This window comes from Lissotriton helveticus, chromosome 10, assembly GCF_964261635.1.
Source record: "Lissotriton helveticus chromosome 10, aLisHel1.1, whole genome shotgun sequence".
Lineage (NCBI taxonomy): Eukaryota > Metazoa > Chordata > Amphibia > Caudata > Salamandridae > Lissotriton > Lissotriton helveticus.
The window spans coordinates 802,647,005-802,668,748 of NC_136071.1; the positions used below are offsets into that span (position 1 = coordinate 802,647,005).

At 41.3% G+C, this 21,744-nt stretch overlaps 1 protein-coding gene across 1 annotated transcript in view; it reads left to right on the top strand.

The window, feature by feature from the left end:
- MPP7 (MAGUK p55 scaffold protein 7) overlaps positions 1 to 21,744 on the top strand; it is a 1,171,941-nt gene that overhangs the window by 576,133 nt on the left and 574,064 nt on the right. The window lies entirely within an intron of this gene.

The window sequence follows — 21,744 nt, forward strand, 5'->3', positions numbered from 1 at the left end:
AAGGACGCAACCAGTATACATCATAGATTAGATTCGATAAAGACTAGAACCCCACAAACAAATGGGGAGCTTAATTATTTTAATGATCTCAGTTCACAATCTTGCAAGATTTACAAAGCTATGCTTTCCGTTATCAGAGATATGAAGAATCTGCTATGCCTATCACAAAATTGACTGGCAAAAATGAAGGCTCTACAGTCCTCCTCTTTTGAAACACATGTCAAACGCTGTTCCACCCCTATGGCGGCGGCAAACAGAATATACCGCCCACGCACGCAACTCAACTATCTAACAGACAGTGAGCTATCCTCCATTCTGTCTACATACGAACCGACTCACACTTCGCAAATTAAGATTGGCGAAAACTTGATCCAAACAATTGTATCGAATTCGGACAGAAATTCCCAGGCTAACAGAAGGCCTAATGCCAGCAACCTTAAGATGGTGACAATAAAGCCTGAAATGTCTGTTCCGCTAATGATTAACTCCCCGAAACATATTCGTTGCTTATTACTCAACTGTCGTTCAGCAAACAAACATGCGACTGACATGGCTGACATCATACTAACCCATGAAATTGACGTAACCATTTTAACTGAAACATAGCTTTCCGACTCGTGTTCGCCATGCTTAGACCTGTTAGTCCCCCCAAACTATCGAATTATGAGACGGGACAGACACAACAGATTGGGTGGAGGCATTGCTTGCATACATAGATCGGACATTACCAACACTAGAATTCATTCTGACCCATTAGAATCTTGCAAATACCTAGGTATGTCTTTAAGATCAGCAGATAACCAAAACTGTAAACTCCATGCACTCTACCACCCCCCTGGTACAAAGACCAAGTTCATGGACCATTTGATAGAGAGATCATTACCACCAACTCTAATCTACAGTCGAACGATATCTTCTTAGGTGACTTCAATATTCACTGGGAGGATCAGGCTGACAGTAAAATTACCCTCCGTAAAACCTCCCTGGAAGAACAATCATTAGTCCAGGGATGCCATCTCCCCCACCCATTCCAAAGGATCAACCTTAGATTGGATTATAGCCAAAGAGAAAGAGATTGAGAACATTATAATCACACTCTGCGACTCGTCTGATCACCACATAATTACATTCGAAATTCCCCTGAGCAAAAACAAATCGTCCACACAAGCTATTAAGCCCAAAATATGGACCAGGAACACTAGAGGAATCAATATGGAAAACGTAGCAGCTCGCTGTGAATTAGAGTTGCAACCACCTGAGAACATGCTTGACATCAGTGACCTAACTTTGCATTATAACAAGTCTATGTTAAGCATTATAGAGAACTTAGCCCCTCTAAAACTGAAAAGAATCTCTGACAAAGACAAAAATCTGTGGTTCAATGGTTCCTTAAATGAAGAAAGAAGATCACTCAGACTCTCAGAACGCACATGGCGTCCATACCCTACCTCACCCCACTTAATCCAACTGAGGCAATCCAGGAAAGCCTATAACAAAAGCATACTTAAATCCCAAAAACTTTTTTAAGAAAGAACTGGACAATGCAGTAAATAGATCTAGGAAACTATTCGATCTACTTATAGAAAAATAGAATAAATCTGCCAATTCAGCACCTGTCCTCACCAAAACAAGCTTAAACAGTGAGGATTTCTCAGTCTTCTTTACAGACAAATCTAACGCTATGGAGGGGGAACTCAAACAATAGCTGAAGACATTGAAAGGGAGAAGGGTACCTCAGATGAACTTCAGACTCAACAAGAACTAGACAAACCGAAAAACAATGCTCGATGGTCAGGATTTAAACCAGTCAGTGAATTAGACATCTCAAAGATCATGTCGACCTCTAAACCTAACAACCACTATAACGATCCACTACCAGCAAAGTGCTGGTCTTCGTTAAACAACCTGCTAATCCCTTCTTGGACTAAGATCATAAATGCCTCATTATCACAAGGCCAAATACCGGACTGCCTAAAAACAGGACAAGTCACTCCTCTATTAAAAAAACCAACAGAGAACCCTTCTAATCCAAACAATTTCAGACCTGTAACTAACATTCCCATGCTAGCCAAAGTGCTGGAAAAATGGGTCCAACAACAATTGAATCTTCACATTTCGGATTTCAATCTGTTAAATGATTGCCAATCTGGGTTCAGACCGAACCATAGTACAGAAACTGCAATCCTGCATATAGTAGATGACGCTTTACTGGCTCTCGACCATAATGACACATGTCTCTTAATACTGTTGGACCTGTCATCAGCTTTCGACACGATAAACCATGCCAAAATTATAGATCGGTTGAAAAACCGAATGGGGCTAGAGGGTGCAGTCCTAAAGTGGTTCAGCTCCTTTCTAGAGAATAGATTGCAAAAATTAATTGTCAACCAAACCCTGTCAGGCCCAACCAGAAATACGATTGGAGTTCCACAAGGTTCAACGTTATCTCCGGCGCTATTCAATCTATATGTAGAACCACTAACTGCTATATTACAAAAAGCAAACATTTCCGTCCATATGTATGCAGATGACACGCAGCTATACATCAAGGTGACATCGACAGAAGATTTAATTTTTATGAACCAAGCTCTAACGAGAACCCTCCAATGGCTAACCTTGAACCACCTGAAGCTAAATCCGCAGAAAACTGAATTCTTACTGATTACGCCAAAGAAAAGTAAATTTAAGATAGCAGAATGGTCCAACCATATCACTGCAATAAAATGTACCCTGAAGATTGTCGACTCTACTAAATCTTTGGGAATTACTCTGGACAAAAACCTGAACATGGTAGCACATATCAACACAATGGCAATGAACGCCCGTTTCCATCTAATCTACTTGCGGAAACTAAAACCATTCCTAAATAAAACAGATCTTAAAACATCAGTTCAGTCACTGGTCATTTCTAGGATCGAATATGGTTGCGCTACATTGGCTGGGCTACCCAAGATCACATCAGCCCCTCTGAAAGCATGTCTTAACGCAGCCACAAGACTTCTATCAGGATCCCAAAAAATTCGACCATATCTCAGGATCCCAAAAAATTCGACCATATCTCGCCGCACCTGAAAGTGCTCAACTGGCTGCCCTTCGAAGCAAGAATTAATTTCAAATTAGCATGCATCACTCATAAAGCATTGCATCACAAAACACCAGTTTACCTAGCACACAAACTCACGCTTTCAGGGGGACACCGATTCTCCAGGAGCAAAGCTGATCTTCTACTGAAACCAGCTCGTTTTTGGAAGAAAAGAACTTCTGACAGAGCGTTCTCCGGGGCAGCACCGAGAATTTGGAACGCTCTCCCCCGAGCATTAGAAGAATCCCATCCTTCGCAGCATTAAAAAAAGAAGCAAAATCTTTTTATATGAGGAAATTTCTCCCATAAGACCATACAACAGAACTGATGGCTACAAACTTTTCATGTCTGGTTTCATGCGTCCGCTAGCCTTTCACTAACCACACATGAGCTTGTATATATGTTTTACCTGTGTGTTTTAAGCTCTCTGATATTAATACAACTGTTGACTGCTATATATGTTTACGCTTCCTGAAGTTTTAATGATGTAAAGATTTAGTGATTTGTAATCTATAAGGTTCTAATGTTGAAGTACGTCTGTAAAGCGCTCTGATACCCTTTGCAGGGTCATGTTAGCGCTATAGAAAACACTAAAAATAAAATAAAGGAAGAAAGGCTCCAAAGGCTGAAAAATTATATCACAGAGAGCAGTAATTCAGGGTAAAAAAGTATTGAGAAGGGAGAGGAAGGTGATCTTGGAAAGACAAAGAAAGAAATGTGTGGTGAGAAGGGTGTGAAAGGAGAAGAGAGCTGGATGCGAAGGATAGAAGAACAGGGAGAGGGCCAAGGTGGATTATATTGCTACAGGTATGAGAAAATAGAAAATTCCTTGACTTTGAAAGTTTCATGTTTGTAGACGTTTATCTTTACTCTTTCGTAAAATGTGCCTTTTATCTGATCGCTTTACCTCTGTGCACTCAGGTGTGAAAGTATTTCTTGATCTATTTCAAATTCTACTGTAGGCCCTCATTTCTCCTAGAGGTAAATGGGTGAAAACGTTGCAACTTTGCAAAAGTGCAAAGTTGTCAATGAACCACCAGCTCACCCTGCATAAAAGGCTGTCCTGAATTTAAGCATTATTCTCAGGGAGTCTAGCTAACTTTCCTCAATGTCAAGAATATATATATATGTTAGCATGTATATATATGCATGTGTGCTTGTGGGGCTGTAGATACACATGCTCTGCATACTCCTGCCTATATTGTGTTGGCCCAGAAGTGTTACTTGTTTTTCTTCAAAGAAATCGAAGTCGCAAGACCTGTAGTGACTCTACCCTTGGTCCACAATACTCCAGCTGATTGGTTCCACCTCAGAGTGTTTCATCCACTTTAGGCTCGGTCGTTTGGGAGCGTTGTTCTGAGACAAAAGTGTTAATATACACTGGGTTTTCTTTCTTGGGTTGTGTGATTCCCACTTTCAACCATGTGTCGAAAACAGCACTACCTGCAGCAATGAAAGATGCCGCTCAAGATACCTGGGCTTCAGGCCAGAAGGTCAATGGCTGGGGCACTTAAATGCATTGCTGCCTTTAGCTGTCTGAGGCTTCTTAGACTAGGGCAACATTATGGAACGTAATCCCTTCCACTTCTTTCGCTGGAGGGTAAAGAATGTGGGCCCATCATAAGATGCAAAGACATTCTTCATCTGAGGCCCTCTGTCATTCCGGCAGCTCAAGAAGAAGAAAGTCTGTGGTTCATCTTTTGTAAGGAGCAAGATGTAGAGGAGAAGGTCAAATTCCTTAAGCGGTACAGCATGTGGCAGTTTCAGCGCTGAAGACCAAATTAACACTATGATGCCAACTGTTCCCCAAAGTCAGTTTCAACCTCCGAAACAGTCTCCGAGGATCGTTCCCACTCAAATTGGGTAGTGAATCCAAATTTGATCCAGAAAAAGCACAAACCTTCGGGTTGCACTCTTCCAGTTGGGTTGCTAAGGGCTCAAGAGGCTAGGTTAACACCTGCAAAGTCCCCTCCCAGCATCGCTGCCTCCGCCTGAGACTGTGGAAAGCCTCACACTGAGCTGAAATTGACCCCAAAACCTCTGCTGCAACTGTCATCAAAACTGGTTTTGAATCACTCCTCGCTGCCGAAGTCAGACACCACAAAGGGGTCTATCTACGAAAGGCTATTGGAATCCTCGATGCAAAGCAGAAAAATCTGCATCTCAAATAAACACTGGATGACCCTACAGGAGGAACCACTATTCAAACCTTCCAAGCCACCAAGTTTAAAAGGGTGAAAGACTTGGCCACCATCCCTACACCTTTCCCATCAGTACCATCCACAGTTCCTCCTCCACTATCACTACCCTGCAATCTCCTTCTCTTACTGGGCCGCACAGGCCTGACTCAGACCCAGACAGCCCCTACTACCCACAGGACCCCTATGATAAGCCCTTTAGGTCACAGGAAGGAGATGATCCCCGGAAAGACTATGTGGTAGACCCGAAAGATGATCCAGATGTGCTGTTGAATCAGGATTGCTAGGAACCCTTGGTTTACATTGGGTTGGTAAACTGGAGTTCGTTCTGACAGGAATCGATGGGAGATGCTCTCTTTCACATTGCCCAGTTTATTGAGACAAGCAACGGCAAACAGCCACTCCCCGGGGCCTACGTTAAATTGGAAGGACCCAGACTCATCACGACTTTATATCTAGTGCGTACATTTTACCTGTACCAAGGGTTCCTAGCAAACTTGATTCAACAGCACATTTTTGGATGGTTTAATACTACAAGTGGCTATGACGGTCCATTCCGAAAAGGACTCTACCACACCTGCCGTTTGTACAACTTGTTGGCTTGATTACAACTACTCATTGGATATCAACCATTCATGCCCTGAAGAAGTCCATGTGTATGGACGAAACGCATCGGCTGTTCAAACTCATCAAGATCGTTATTTTAATCCTGTTTAAATAAAATATGAACTTTTGAAGAATATACTTTTGGACACGGATTGAATATTTTTCCTTGTTTTGTGGTGAACCTTTGCTTATGGCTATATATATATATATATATATATCGGCTCAAAAACTTCTTAGTAACCAAGAAAGACGCTGCACTCACTTGTGAGATTCTCTGTCGTATATTCACTGAAAAAACCATAGGTTTCAGGCACGTTATAGTTAGAAATTAGCATTTAAAAAACCTTAGAAGTTCACTGAAAAGACCATAGGTTTCAGGGGCGTTATAATTAGTTGGACATTTCACTCGTACAAAGCCATAGAAATTCCCCCGTTATAGTTAGTTCAGCTAACTATAACTCGCGCACCCGCAATGCACTGCTGATGACATCACATATTACATCACTCATGACATGGTCAGTGACATCACTCATAACATCTCAAATGACATCACTGATGACATCATCCAGCTTGTGTGTGTGTGTGTGTGTATATATATTTCTGTATATATATGTATGTGTGTATATATATATATATATTCACTGAAAAAATCATAGGTTTTACACCAGTTATAGTTAGCTGGAAGTTTTACTCGCATAAAACCATTGAAATTCCCACGTTATAGTTAGTTGGACTCACTATAACTTGCGCGTGCAATGCACTGCTGATGACGTCACATATTACATCACTCATGACATGGTCAGTGACATCACTCATTACATCACTGATGACACCATCCAGCGAATGTGTGTCTTTCTAAAAAATACATGTGTTATATATGTATGTGTAAAAGTTGATGGAAGAATAAATGTTTAAATAAGTGTTTACATGGATTTAAAAAAAAAAATTAATTGGTTAACTGGTTTATTAAGTGTATTTTAGTGAATACATATATTAGAGAGTAATGTTTAAATATTTAAATATATGTATTAGTGTTTCACTTTGTGTATAAGTGGCTGCATGGGTTGGTGAGTAGCTACATGTGTATGTATATGGGTTATTAGATGTTTTTGTTAGTATCAGTATGAGTGTTTGTATGGTTTGGTGGGGGTATTACTTAGCACATAGATGCATGAATGACTGACTCTCTCTTTGTATGTGTTTTGAAGACAGCATATGTGCAGGACTGTATGGGTGGATGAGTGTGTATATGTGTGTGTTAGTGAGTGAATGACTGTCTCGCTAATGTCTTTATCAGTAACTACATATGTTTTAATCTAGTATATGTGAATATTGATGTATATAAGTGAGTATATGTGAGAGTGAGGGATTGTAAGAGTTCCTGTTTAAATTAGTATGTGTTTCTATAAGTGATTGTTTAAGAGAGTAAGTATGTGTAAGTTTCCTTAGAAGTAAAGTGGTAGTGTGGGTATAGCTGTATATGCAAATAAATGGATGTTCAATAGTTTATTTGCATGTGTGAGTATGTGTGTGAGTAACTTTTGGATGCCTGTCGTTGTGTAACAGGATGTATAGGTGTTTTACTACATATGATGAGTGAGTATATGTATGAGTGACTATATAGAACTGTTGGTGAATGAGTGGATGTGTATATAGATGGTGGAATTATTGAATTGGTTGTTGTAAGTGGTATGGGTATCTCCATTTTTTTGAAAATTTTAGTTTCTATTTTTGAATATGTGTTTCAAGGGTTACATTACAGGGAAAGGAGGTCTCTCACTCTGTCACAAGGATGGTGTCATCAGTGATGTCATGAGTGATGTCACTGACCATGTCATGAGTGATGTAATATGTGATGTCATCAGCAGTGCATTGCACGCGCAAGTTATAGTGAGTCCAACTAACTATAACGTGGGAATTTCAATGGTTTTATGCGAGTAAAACTTCCAGCTAACTATAACTGGTGTAAAACCTATGGTTTTTTCAGTGAATTTAATAGGTTTTTTTAATGCTAATTCCTAACTATAACTGGTGTGAAACCTATGTTTTTTTCAGTGAATTTCAATGTTTTTTTAATAGCAAATCTTTATAGGTATAAAAAATAATACATTTTAAAACGAATTTTATATTGTATAATTGTCAATTTTGTAATTTTTTTTATTTTTAACCCTGGGGCGCTCCCGGGGCGCGTACCGGTGAACGCACGGGTAAGCGCAATGTTACGGCGCGCCCCAGGGCGCGTACCGGGGAGCGTCCCGTTAGCGCTATTCTCGGGAACGAAAACAACATCATGACGTTTCGCGTAACCGCGTAATGCGTCATATGACGCACTGCGTAAGCGCACCCAGAAGCATGCGAGCGCATACGATCGCGCAACGTCCTGACGCGCTTACGCCGCGCGCCCCGGGGTGCGCCTTGGAGCGCGATCACTTTTGCGCTTACAGATACATCTGAAATACTGACGTATCTAAAAGTACTTGCGACATAATACGTCATATATTTAATATGACGCATGAGTAGAAGACTGAAGGCCTCATTTATGAGGCCATGCGTCACTTTTACGCCACCGGTGCGTCACTTTTTGTGACGCACCAGTCCTGTTACAAATGCACCTTATTCAGTCATATTTACAAAGTGACACATCTAGGTAGATGCATCACTTTGTAAACCCCTGCACCACATTATACCTACGTCAGGTGTAATGTATGCAAAAGGGACGTATTGACGCAACAAAAGGGTCGTAGAGGTGTCGCAGTAAAATCTATGAGATATCACTACGTCACTTTTATGACGCTGTTGCGTCCAAATCTTGCGCCTGTTTCAAAGCAGGCGTAAGACTGATGCAGGCCCTTTCACATGGGGCCTGGCCCCATGTGAAAGGATGCATTCCTGGAGTTGCATCATTTTTGTGACACTCTCTCCAGTGCGCCACATTATACCTACGTCAGGTGTAATGTATGCAAAATGGGTATATTGACGCAAGAAAGGGTCGTAGAGGTGACGCAATGAATGAACGGTGTGTGTGGGACGTACTTGTAGGTACCTAAATCAGCCACAGAACCCAAAAGCTCTTTTCAGAGCTACCCTACCTCTAATCACTCAAAACTATTTTTCACCAAAGTACGCTCCCCGGTGTGCGTACCGGGCTTCCCCCCGCGAAAACCGAAAAAAATGTAAAACATTTTTTTACCCATAGGACCCTTTTATGGCCCCCACATCAAACCTAGGGGGTCAGGGGGGGGGTCTACCCTGCCCCTTTTTGGTTATTTCCCCCTTTGTTTTTACCACCTCTTGTGTCTCGATCCTACCGAGACACAAGATGGCGGCCGCTCCGGACTGTTTCGAATGTTTACAGACACCCGAGAGCCAATCAGCTTTCCGTGCACAAGTCGCGTGGCGCGCCCGGAGCGCTCCCCGGTGCGCGGCTATAGATATATAAATTTTTTTGAACCTAAATTACTCAAAATCCTCTGGAGCACATATCTTGAGACATAGCAAAGGCACATTGGGCTACCAGTCCCTACAATTTTGCCAAGTTTGGTGAAAATCCATTCAGCCGTTCGAGCTAAAAGTGCGACCAACCGCCCTATGGAAATTAACATGGGGAAAACACGTTTTGGGACCCCCCTTTTATCTCTTCCCCCCGCTTGACGAATTCCCCCCAAACTTTGAGGGAAGGACCGGAGCGCCGCGAGGCAAAGTTGCTGAAAATTTCAGGCAGATTCCTCCACCGGCGCCAAAGTTATTCCAAATAGAATGTTACGATTTCCCTATGGAAATCAATCCTAACTATAACTACCTACTGGCGACCGCCAGTAGGTAATATATATATATATATATATATATATATATATATATATATATATATATATATATATATATATATATATATATATATAAATTCACTGAAAAAAACCATAGGTTTCACACCAGTTATAGTTAGGTGGAAATTTTACTCGCATAAAACCATTGAAATTCCCACGTTATAGTTAGTTGGACTCACTATAACTTGCGCGTGCAATGCACTGCTGATGACGTCACATTACATCACTCATGACATGGTCAGTGACATCACTCATGACATCACTGATGACATCTCAAATGACATCACTGATGACAACATCCTTCTGACAAAGTGGCAGACCTCCTATCAGCATAAAATAACCTTTGACACACACATTCAAAAATAGAAACTAACATTTTCTTTAAAAAGGAGAAACCAATACCAATTACAACAACTTATTAGGTAATTCCAACATCTACATACACATCCACTCATTCACCAACAGTTCTATATAGTCACTCATGCATGTACTTACTCATCATATGTACTCATACACCTATACATCCTGTTACACACTAATACTCATCCATATAGTTACTCACACACAAAATTCACACATGCAAATAAACTATCAAAAAAACATTTACTTGATTATACTGCTATATACACACCACTACACATACTTCTACAGAAACGGAAACATATTTACTCTCTTAAACAATCAATTATAAAAACACATACTCACTAATCCACCCATACACACAATCATCCACCCATACAGTCTTGCACACATGCTGTCTTCAAAATACATACAAATAGTGAGTCACTCATTCATGCATCTGTGCTCTAAGTAATATCCCCCACCGAACCATACAAACACTGATACTGATACTCAATAAAACAACTAATAACCCATATACACACTCATGTAGCTATTCACCAACCCATGCAGCCACTTGTACACAAAGTGAGACACAGATACAGATATTTAAATATTTAAACATTACTCGCTAATATATGTATTCACTAAGATACATTTAATAAGTCAGTTAACCAATCAATTTTACACAAAAAAACATCCATTTAGACATTTATTTACCCATTTATTCTTCCATCAACCTTTAGATATACATATATAAAAAATATTTATTTTTCAGAAAGACACACATTCACTGGATGGTGTCATCAGTGATGTCATGAGTGATGTCACTGACCATGTCATGAGTGATGTAATATGTGATGTCATCAGCAGTGCATTGCACGCGCAAGTTATAGTGAGTCCAACTAACTATAACGTGGGAATTTCAATGGTTTTATGCGAGTAAAATTTCCACCTAACTATAACTGGTGTGAAACCTATGGTTTTTTCAGTGAATTTAATAGGTTTTTTAAATGCTAACTCCTAACTATAACTGGTGTGAAACCTATGGTTTTTTAAGTGAATATATATATATATATATATATATATATATATATATAAAACATTTCTATGGCAAAATGAAACCCCTCATTGTGTTCCTTTTCAAATTAAATGTATTAAGTGTTACCACTTTATTCCAATCAAGATGACTTCAGGTGTGCCATACTTTTGTCATAAGTAAGACTGTTAGCGTTCTAGTTGTTCTTTAGAACACTCTGGGACATTCTGTCATTGAGCTATAGTTGGGCTAAATCTGGCTGATATTTGGGCTACATTTGGGCTCTTTTGTCTCTGGTGGCCATCTTGGGCGACTGCATATCAGAATTTTTTTAATGAAATATAAGAGGATTTGAGAAGTCACTCAAAATGTGCCCTAATTTTTCTTTCTTCAGCACTAATCATAATTTCTATGGCAAAATGAACCCCCTCATTTTGTTCCTTTGCAAATTAAATGTTTTAAGTGTTAACACTTTATTCCAATCAAGATGACTTCAGGTGTGCCATACTTTTGTCATAAGTAAGACTGTTAGCGCTCTAGTTGTTCTTTAGAACACTCTGGGACATTCTGTCATTGGGCTATAGTTGGGCTACATCTGGCTGATATTTGGGCTACATTTGTTTTTTTTTGTCTCTGGTGGCCATCTTTGGGCTACATTGGGCTACATTTGGGCTCTAACATATATATAGCCCAATGTAGCCCAATATATATTTTTTCAAAGTAAATTTTCGTAAAAACCACTGGAGCATATATCTTGAGACATAGCAAAGGCACATCGGGGTACCAGTCCCTACAATTTTGCCAAGTTTGGTGGAAATCCATTCAGCCGTTCGGGCTAAAAGTGAGTCCAACCGCCCTATGGAAATTAACATGAGGAAAACACGTTTTGCGACCCCCCTTTTATCTCGGCCCCCGCTTGACGGATTGCGCCGAAACTTTCAGGGAAGGAGCGGAGCTCAGCGAGGCTAACTTAAGGAAAATTACAGGCAGATCCCTCATTCGGCGCCAAAGTTATTCCCAATAGAATGTTGCGGATTTCCTATGGAAAACGATCCTAACTATAACTACCTACTGGCGACCGCCAGTAGGTAGATATATATATATATATATATCTACCTTTCAGGCTAAGAGTGCCAAATTATGCAAATACTGGCAGCAAGTAACTATGAGTTGTTCCCAAGTTTAGGTGGTGATCAGCTACTTTATAAGGTGCACCCTACAGTACCAGTGACACTCTGAATCTGCTCACCTCAAACTTTTTTTTTATAGCAGAATGTTGAGCATAAATTTAGCACAGTGCCAACCGTACTGAGCTAGGAAGGAACAAAGCCTCTTGACATTTTTATAATAAAGTCATTAAGCATAGGACTAGCACAGTGCTATCCCCCCCAAGCAGATAAATGATAAATCTTTTACAACTCCAGGCACAGTATTACAGCTGTGGATTTGTAAAATACCATCCAAGCACACCTGGAGTGAATAAAAGCAACCCCTTACACGTGTTATACTCTAGTTTGAGATCATTAGAAAGGTACAGCTTTGTCCTGACACAAGGGAGCACCCAGTGTAAGTCAAGACAATACCCTTTCAGCATTAGAGTGCTGAATGAATTTTGCAAAACAGGAAGCAAGGGTCTCTGGGTACTTCCCAAGTTTAGGCGAAGAGCAGCTTCCTTATATGGAGCACCTTACAACACCAGCGACACTCTGAATTAGTTCACCCCAAATGTCTGGTTTACTAGGAGCGTTTTAAGCATAGGATTAACAAAGTGCCATCCATGCTGAGCTAGAAAGGGACAGTCTTTTGCAAATTCGACAGCATAGTCTTTTAGTATAGAACTAGCACAGTGCCATACTATATTTATTACAGAGTGGCGGTAACCACTCTGTAGACCTACTTCGAATTCCAAAGTATAGGAATGCCTCCGACATTTAGTCACTAATAACTTTGCGCCCATTTGACGAATCTCCACTAATCTTTGCATACATTGCCAATGTAGAAAGAGGAATGGGTCTACAAAGTTTTGATTTGTCAAGGGGGTGCAAAAAAAAAGAGAGGGGTCCCAAAACGCAATTGGGCACCAATCCATTTGTCAAAAACTTTGAACTGATGTGTAGTGTGAAAATAGCTGGCGGATTTGAATGAAATTTGGCAGGATTACACATTATGGTGTGCAGATTATCCTTTTAACTACTACAGATAAGTTATTTTTGTCAATTATGAGGCATTTTAGCTTGGTGATATTCAAAAAATTCTGCGCTGTTTCACTGAATTACCTCCGTACATAGCAATGGCAAGTCAAAATATGGTTGGCTAATGACTGCTTTTAAAAAAGTAAAAGGCAGCCATGTTGTTTTAGGTATAGTTTGGCTGTGTTCTGCGTTGCTCCTTCAGAGATAGGTATTAAGTTGAATACCTTTCCCCTACTAGAGCTCCCTTTTTTCCATTTTTACGCATAAATACAGACAAAAAACTGTCGCGGCTTTCAGAAGCTCCAAGTAAGATGTACGCCACTAACCTGTCTATCACAGCCAGCAGGAACGATGTCGTGAAGAGAAGCCCCCCTCTTACCCTAGACACTCCCCTTCCCTCAATGTAAATAAAACATTGTGGAAACAGGGAGTCCCCAAGGGAAAAGGGAAGTGGATAAAATATTAAAGATTTCCTGTTGCCTCACAGGTCTGGTCAAGAGCGCTGGCTTCTTATCTGGGACTCTGCATGTAAGATAAGGCAGAAAGACAGTAGGACACACAGAATACATGCACACCTGACATTAAACACCTTGAGGTCATATGCTAATACACTTACATCCCATTCCTAGAGTTTATATCATAAATGAATCTCCGCAGAGCAGCTCGGAAAAATGGCTTCATGTTCATCCCAATACAGTGCCCTTCAGAGTCAAAGAATGTTTTGAAAAATAAGAAGGGAGATAAATGGCTTTATTCCGTCATAGAGCACAAATGGAGTTTAGCTCAAAACTTGTGGCCCCATGACAGGCGCAGTTGACACTAGAACAAGAAATGTGCAGCACGATATTGAACTGAGGAAGTCTCACACAGGAGAGCAACTCCTATTACACTTATTCCAAAATGTCTCGGTCTACAAAACACCCAGGGCGGAAGACCTGCAAAATTAACAATGACACGGAGCCCTTCCTGCGGGCCGCTCCGGTTTCGCATTCCAAAGGTCTCCTAATTACCTCTGGGCTGATGGCAGGCAATGGTAGTTACGCTATTGCACTGTATACTGCTGAAAACCTTTTGGACATTCAAATTCGAGTATACATTTATCAGTCAAATAAATGTGGAAAAATACCCATTGCAGCTTTATTTATATAGAAAACATAAAATAAAAATGGATAAATACAGAAAGAATTAGCAAAAAATAAGTATGGATAAATACATGCGGAAATGTTGAAAAAATAAATACCATAGAACCAGAAGCCCTACCTATAACCACTTTATTAAAGTGGTAATAGGTAGCAAAAAATATTTGAGTTTCAATATATATATTTTTTAAATGTAAAGAGTACCACTTTACCGCCTCAGGAGTACAACAGTACTTAAAATAGATTTGAAACATATATATGTTAAAAATAAAAAATACATTTACAAATATAGTGTAGTACAGTGTATTTGCTATTATCAACATATTCAAATATGCACAAATAAGTCTAATGCCTACACATTACCGAGCTACTTAAGTTTTAAAAAATGCGCAGTTCACCTTAAACTGCTAGAAATTATACAGAAAATTATTAATCCATTTCTCTACCTATTAACACTTTAATAAAAGGGTAATAAGTAGGACCCTGCAATGAAACCTGCCACTTAGCTATATATAAGACCCTAACCCAGAATGCAAGGAAAGGCAGAACGCAACCAAACTGTGCTAAAAACTACGTGGCTATCTTTTACCTTTGTTAAATACCGCAATTAGGGAATCACCTACTGATTTCTCATCTGCTTGTACTGCGGTATACCGCAAACGTACTGTGACACAACATATAACTTCGATTTTTCAAACTTAGGACTTTAAACCTACTTACACTATTCACACATGCTGCCCAAAATTATAATTTACACCTCATAATGTATATTCTTAACACAGTACATCTACTTCTGTTCACACACTTTCACCCTCCATCTGTTTCAGTTACCTCACTCCACTATGCGACACTAGTCCACTGTATGCCACTCCACACTATGCCACTTCACTCTACACTCCACTGTACACTATTCCACTGTGGGCCACTCCAATCTATGGCACTCCAGTCTATGCCACTGCACTCTATGCCCCACCACTCTATACTACTCCACTGTATGCAACTCCATTCTATGACACTACAATCTACGCTATTGTACTCTGCCACTCCACTGTATGCCACTTAAGTTTACGCCACTCCACTGTATGCTTTGCACTCCAGTCTATGGCAATCCACTGTACTCCACTACTTTCTATACCACTACACTCTAACCTATTTAACTGTGTGACACACTACTCTACACCACTGTACTCTACGCTACTCCACTATATGCCACTCCACATCATTATACTGTACGCCAGTAAACTCAGTGTTATTCCACTCTACTCATCTCCAGAGTATACTGTTACACTGCATGCCACTACAGTCTGCTCCACTCTATAGCGCTCCACTCTATAGCGCTCCACTCTATAGCGCTCCACTCTATAGCGCTCCACTCTATAGCGCTCCACTCTATAGCGCTCCACTCTATAGCGCTCCACTCTATAGCGCTCCACTCTATAGCGCTCCACTCTATAGCGCTCCACTCTATAGCGCTCCACTCTGTCACTCCACACCACTACACTCTACACCATTCCACTCTACTCCAGTGTATGCCACTCCACTGTAAGCTACTCAACTCCACACCACTGCTCTCTACGCTATTCAGCTGTACAGCACTTCATAGTATGCTATTACACTGTATGCCACTACACTCTGCCACACCTCCACCTTTCAGCACTTTACCCTGTAGTATTCCACCCTACCCTACACCACTCCACACCACTCCAGTCTACTTTTCCACTGCACACCACTAAACTGTACACTCCAGTGTACGCCACTCCAAACTACTCTACGCCACTCCACTCTACCCCACTCCAGTGTTTGCTTTTTCACTGTATGCCACTCCACTGTACACTACTCAACTGTATGCCACTGCACTTGTTGCAGGGTTTCTGTTGGGAAGCAGAACTGTGCCTTGGGACAACAGGACATCAGGATGTTGAGACTGAGTCTCTCTACCATGTCAGTACCTGTAGGCCCAAATACGACTAGCTCACAGTGCCTCACCTGCACTCCTAACCTTTCCAGAGTAGCAGGGGATTTTAGCACACCTAGAACATGAACCTCTAGTCTCCAAGGGAATTGTAGAAACAGATCATCACCTTTTGTTTCTCACTCATGCATGTCCATAGTAAACAAAAGTAAGACGTGAAGAAAGTTTACTATATATTTATTGAAACTATCGTCTATTTTGAATCAAGGGTCCTGCGATAATCACAACTGTGCAATCATTAGTGTTAGGCTGTATACCAGGAATTGACCAACCATGGCGACTAATATATCTATGTAGATCTACTCTCACTGTATGAGCCCAGAGATATATTAGTGATCTCTGGGATTAGCAATGGACCCTGTACCTGGCGTGTGTAGTTAGGTGGTCCGCATTGTAGGTGTAATCTCAGTTTAAGTAAGACTGCTGCCTCCATTTCAGGACCAGTCTCTCTGCTGAAATTCCACTCTCTGCCCCCCAAGGTGGCAAGTCTCAGTTTATATGATAAGAACTACTATGTTGGAATTCTGCAGCTATGCTACCGTGTTATGTCTAAATATGTTCCTTTCTTGGCACAAGGAAACAGTACATGTTGTTCTACCTTGTACGAAATGTTCAGACTAAATCCCTAGAAGAGTCACTGAATAATAAATAATATGTACGGTGTATTTCTAAAATAACAATGTTACAAACAAAATTTATTATGCGTGTCTGTGCAAAGCAGTGTCAGGCTGTCTCCTAATCCTCCAATCTAAGGGAGAGCCAAAGAGGGAAATAACTACACACACTAGGCTATTCGACTGTACCCCTTTCCGCTGTATCTACACTCCACACTATGCCACTCCACTGTTCCACTCCTTGCTGCTCCACTGTATGCCAGTTCATTCTACCACATTCCACTCTACTCCGATCCAATGTAGACCATGCTCGTAAAAGCTATTCCTTTGTACATCACTCTCTGCCACGCCGACCCTCTACTCTACACTATTCTACTATATTCCCCTATAATGTATCTCATTCTATTGTACGCTCCTGTACTCTACACCACTACGCGCTGCTCCACTGCACGCTGTTTCACCCCTACACTCTACAAAACACTCCTTTATGCTACTCTACGCCACTCAACTGTATCCCACTCCACGCCACTCCACACTATTCCAATCTATGCCACTCTGGTGTGCACCACTACAGTGTACCCCGTTTCACTGTATGCCACTCGACTGTACATATATAATATGCAAGGGTATAACCAGTGCATGGAGAAATGGCGAGGAATAGTTAATGTAGTGTGGCGATTTAATGCAAGAAGAATTTTGAATCTTTATCACTCCCAGCACCCCCCCAGGTGGGCCAGAGACAGGTTTTTTGTTTTGTTTATGACCTCACATACTACTTCTGTCATGACTTGTCCTATCACATTATTCATAACATGTCCTATCACATTATTCATAACATCATCTGAAAGTTCATAATTAATAAAACTGTGCACGGTGAGGATTCAAGTTATAGTTACTTTAGGACATGAGTTATAGGTACTTCAGAGCTGTATAACTTGTGAATTTCTGTGGTTTTGTTAGTCTAAAAACTTTGTTTTAACTGACATTTTCACCTACCAATAACATCCCTTTAACCTTTGTTTTTTTCAGTTCTATTCTATTTTTTCTTTTAACATAAGTAAGCTATCATTATAATTCCTATCTATGTCACTTTAACCTTTGTTTTTTCAATTAATATTTAGATCTAGAGAAATAGATGCACACGTTAGCAGCTTTAACGACCTGCTGCATTCATTTAACCGACGCTGAAATCCAAGTAGTTTACATTTTGTTTTCCACCCTTTCCTCGTTTTTTCCGCATATTTAGGGTACATTTCACCTTCCTTTTACCACCACCACAGACAAGATTCCAATGTGATGTTAAAATATGAAGGCTATACACTTTTTTTGCTCCCGTTTTCCCCTAGTATACCACAATTCCAGCTCGTATACAAGGAGGTGTTTGTAATACAATTGGTAAGTCAGTTTGAAATTAAGCAAGAGCAAAGAAACCTGCACACTGTGCAATATTTGCCAGGTGCTTTGGTGCAAGGCCCAGTTTCGAAAGTGCCAGCTTGAAGGACCTTCTGTCTCAAACATAACCTTGATGATCGCAAAACCGGACCTGAACCTTTGCAGGCAAAGGCCATGGATGCTTGGAATCTTGCAGACGTAGTTGTCTGGCTAACAGTTGTACCCTTTTGCATGGATGATGGCCGATCATACTAAGGAAAATCTTGCGGCAGGCTCTGAAACTGGTTCCACTTAGTCAGGAAAAGGTAACAGTTTTTAGGTCTCGCCTTTTCCATTCCGAAGGAATGGGAAATGGCGAGAATTCAAGTGCTCAAAATACTCGTGAAACCACGGGTTTTTTCGTGCGGTTTTCTTCGAGTTCACGTGGCCACAGGCACGCGCTTTTGGGCCATAAACTTTCACGGCCATCTGTTCCCAGCTCCAGCACCTCCCCTCTCTCTCCCTGCGCACACCCTTTACTTGGATTTCTCCTCCCCCTCCCCATCCGGCTTCCCTCCGCGCGCCTGCCACACTTCTCCTCCCCTCGCTCGCATTCCCGCCCCCCCCACCAGGCTCTCCCGCCCCCATCCGTGCTTGTTTCTTTTGGTTGACACACTCTACAGATTGCATCTTTGGTAGCTGGCTCTGTCCTGCCTTTCTCGTCCGTCCATCTGCTCCTTTCCACCCTTCCACTGTTGTGCTTGCGAGCAGGCTTTCACTTCTATTCACTTTGGAAGGAATGATGGCAGAATCTGGGGTGAAACTGAGCAGTCTGCCTGTGTGATAAGGCAAGCAATGGACATCTGTAGTCGTAGAATGCCAGATTCAGCGGCTGCAGGAATGTGTTCCTCTGTTACCGTACTTGATTATTTCGGCTTGGAAGCCTACTCAGCTTTCCTTCGTTCTGTTTTTTTGGCATTTTCTTTTTTATTTGCCTTCAAATATTTTCGCTTTCGTTCTTCGCTTTCTTTTTTTCTTTCTTTGCAGGCAGGTTCTTTCCATCTCTCTCACCCCGCCTTCTTTCGTTAAATTCCCTCCCTCATTCCTTCCCGCCTTACCTCTTTTTTTCCGTTTGTTTTCTTTCCTTTTCCCTCTTGTTCGGGTCTGTTATATTTCTTTTTCTGTTTTCGATATGAACATTGTCGTCATCGCAACAGTTTTATTAACGCTACTTATTCCGCTATCGAAAACGATAACATAGCTGGCTCTGTCCTGCCTTTCTCGTCCGTCCATCTGCTCCTTTCCACCCTTCCACTGTTGTGCTTGCGAGCAGGTTTTCACTTCTATTCACTCCTTCCCTCTATCCCCTTCCCTCTATCCCCTTCTCTCCTGTCTCCCTCTCTGAACTTCTCTCTCATCCTCTTCTCTTCTCTCCTTCTTTCTCTCTTTCTCCCATCCATCCTTTTCCCCCTTCTCTCCTCTCTCCCTCGCTCCACTTTTTTCCTTCTCTCTCCCTCTCTCCTTCTCGCGCTCTCCCTCTCTCTCTCTGTCTCCTTTGCTTTCTCTATCTACTTCTCTCCGCCCACACTCCTCACTTACATGCTCTCTGATTCTCCATCACTGTGCCTTCCTCTCTGCCTTGCTCTCTATCCTCTCTGCTTCGCTGCATCCCCCGTCTTCCATGCTGCCCGCATCTGTCTCCAGACTCCCTTCCTCCCGTTTTTATCTCTCACTAACACACCCTCTCGTCTTTTATATCTTCGTGTCTCGCTCATACTTTTTTGCACTCATCACCTTTCCTCATCACCCTCGCACTTCATTATACTTCTCTCTTGCACTCCTTCCCTATCTCTCTCTCTCCCGCCCATCTCAGTTTACTTTCTCCCCTTCTAGAAAGGGTGTAAAAAGGCTGTTTATTAGGGAGCAGGGTGGGCAATAAAACAAACATCATAGCAGGATGGGCAATAAAACAAACACCCTTCAATAATTAAAAAAATTAAAAGCCATTGTTATTTGTAATATCAATACATCTAAGTCACGTCAATACAAAACGTGGCATTACAAATGCTAAAAGTGTCACATTTGCTAAAGTTAAACGTATTGGCATTGTAAATCACAAAACATAAATATAAAATGTCATTTACAAAACCAATAGCTCCAACTTTCCTACTGCGAGACCTATTGGCAACGCCAGTGCTAGTTTCTATTGTGACCATGGGCCTTCCTCGTAACTCAATACCAAAAGATAGATAGGCCTGGGCTTTGTTCAGACTATCATAAATGTGTTTATATTTACTCATACCAGGTTTCCAATTGCCCTGTGCTTTGTCCTAAATAATTGATTATCATAATTTTATGTAGAATTTTGAGGTCAATTTGTGACTGTGTGCCCTGACTAGGCACTGTTATTGATGGTAACAAGATGGTATTGGTAATGAATGAGCAGTGGATGGCCAAGGATCCTTTTACCTCCTGGACACTTCCTGAAGCAGGGCCAGTTTTATTGTGGCCGAGCTGGGTCCATGCCATGGCTCAGATCTTCAGAAGCGCACAGGGCTTGCCTGCATCAGTCTCCCCCTGACCTGGCTACAAAGAGAGGAGCGTTAAATACTGGCACTCCACAAATTGTCTTTCTTCTCCTGACCCTCCTTTCTCTTCTCCCGCTTTTCTCATTCCCCTATCCCTACAGCGGGTGGGAGGGGGGTTCCAAATTTGGTTTCATCCAGTGTGCAGTCTGTCCAAGGACCTCCACTGCTCTGAAGTTCTGTGAGATGCTGGGAGACACAGGGCACTGCTAGTGCCCGGTCCTGGGTCCATGTCAACATTCCAGCAATATGTGAACCATCTGCTAAAAGCAATTGAATTCATTACTGCTTGTGAGTGAGTGACATGCTGGAACACCTTTATTTTTCCCCTTTGAGGGAAAGAGCATAGACGATTATCTAGGAACAAGGCCCTAACATTGACTAGTCTACCTGCCACTGCTGGTGGGTGATAGGGGCTTGCATCAGTTATTGTGGACTGCAGACAGTGGTACTGTTGGTGGATTGGGAAAAATGGCAGCACCCACTTGAGTGAGAATAAATGTTTGTCTCGAGGACTTTTTTTAAAAAAAATTCTCAACCAGCACGGTTGATTTTGCTGAAGAGAGGTTAGTTCGTATTAAATTTCTAAGAACTACCTGTGAGGGGTCCCACACTGTGCATGTTACCATTAAGAACGTACTACTCTAGCAGCTGGAATTGTTCTTTGCTAAGTATTTGATAACCCAGTAAGTTTGTTCAGTGCAAATTGTTTCTGTTTAACTTCTGATTTGTTTTTCATGTGTATTTGACATGGTTGTGGTTAGAAAAGGCATGCAGTTTCCC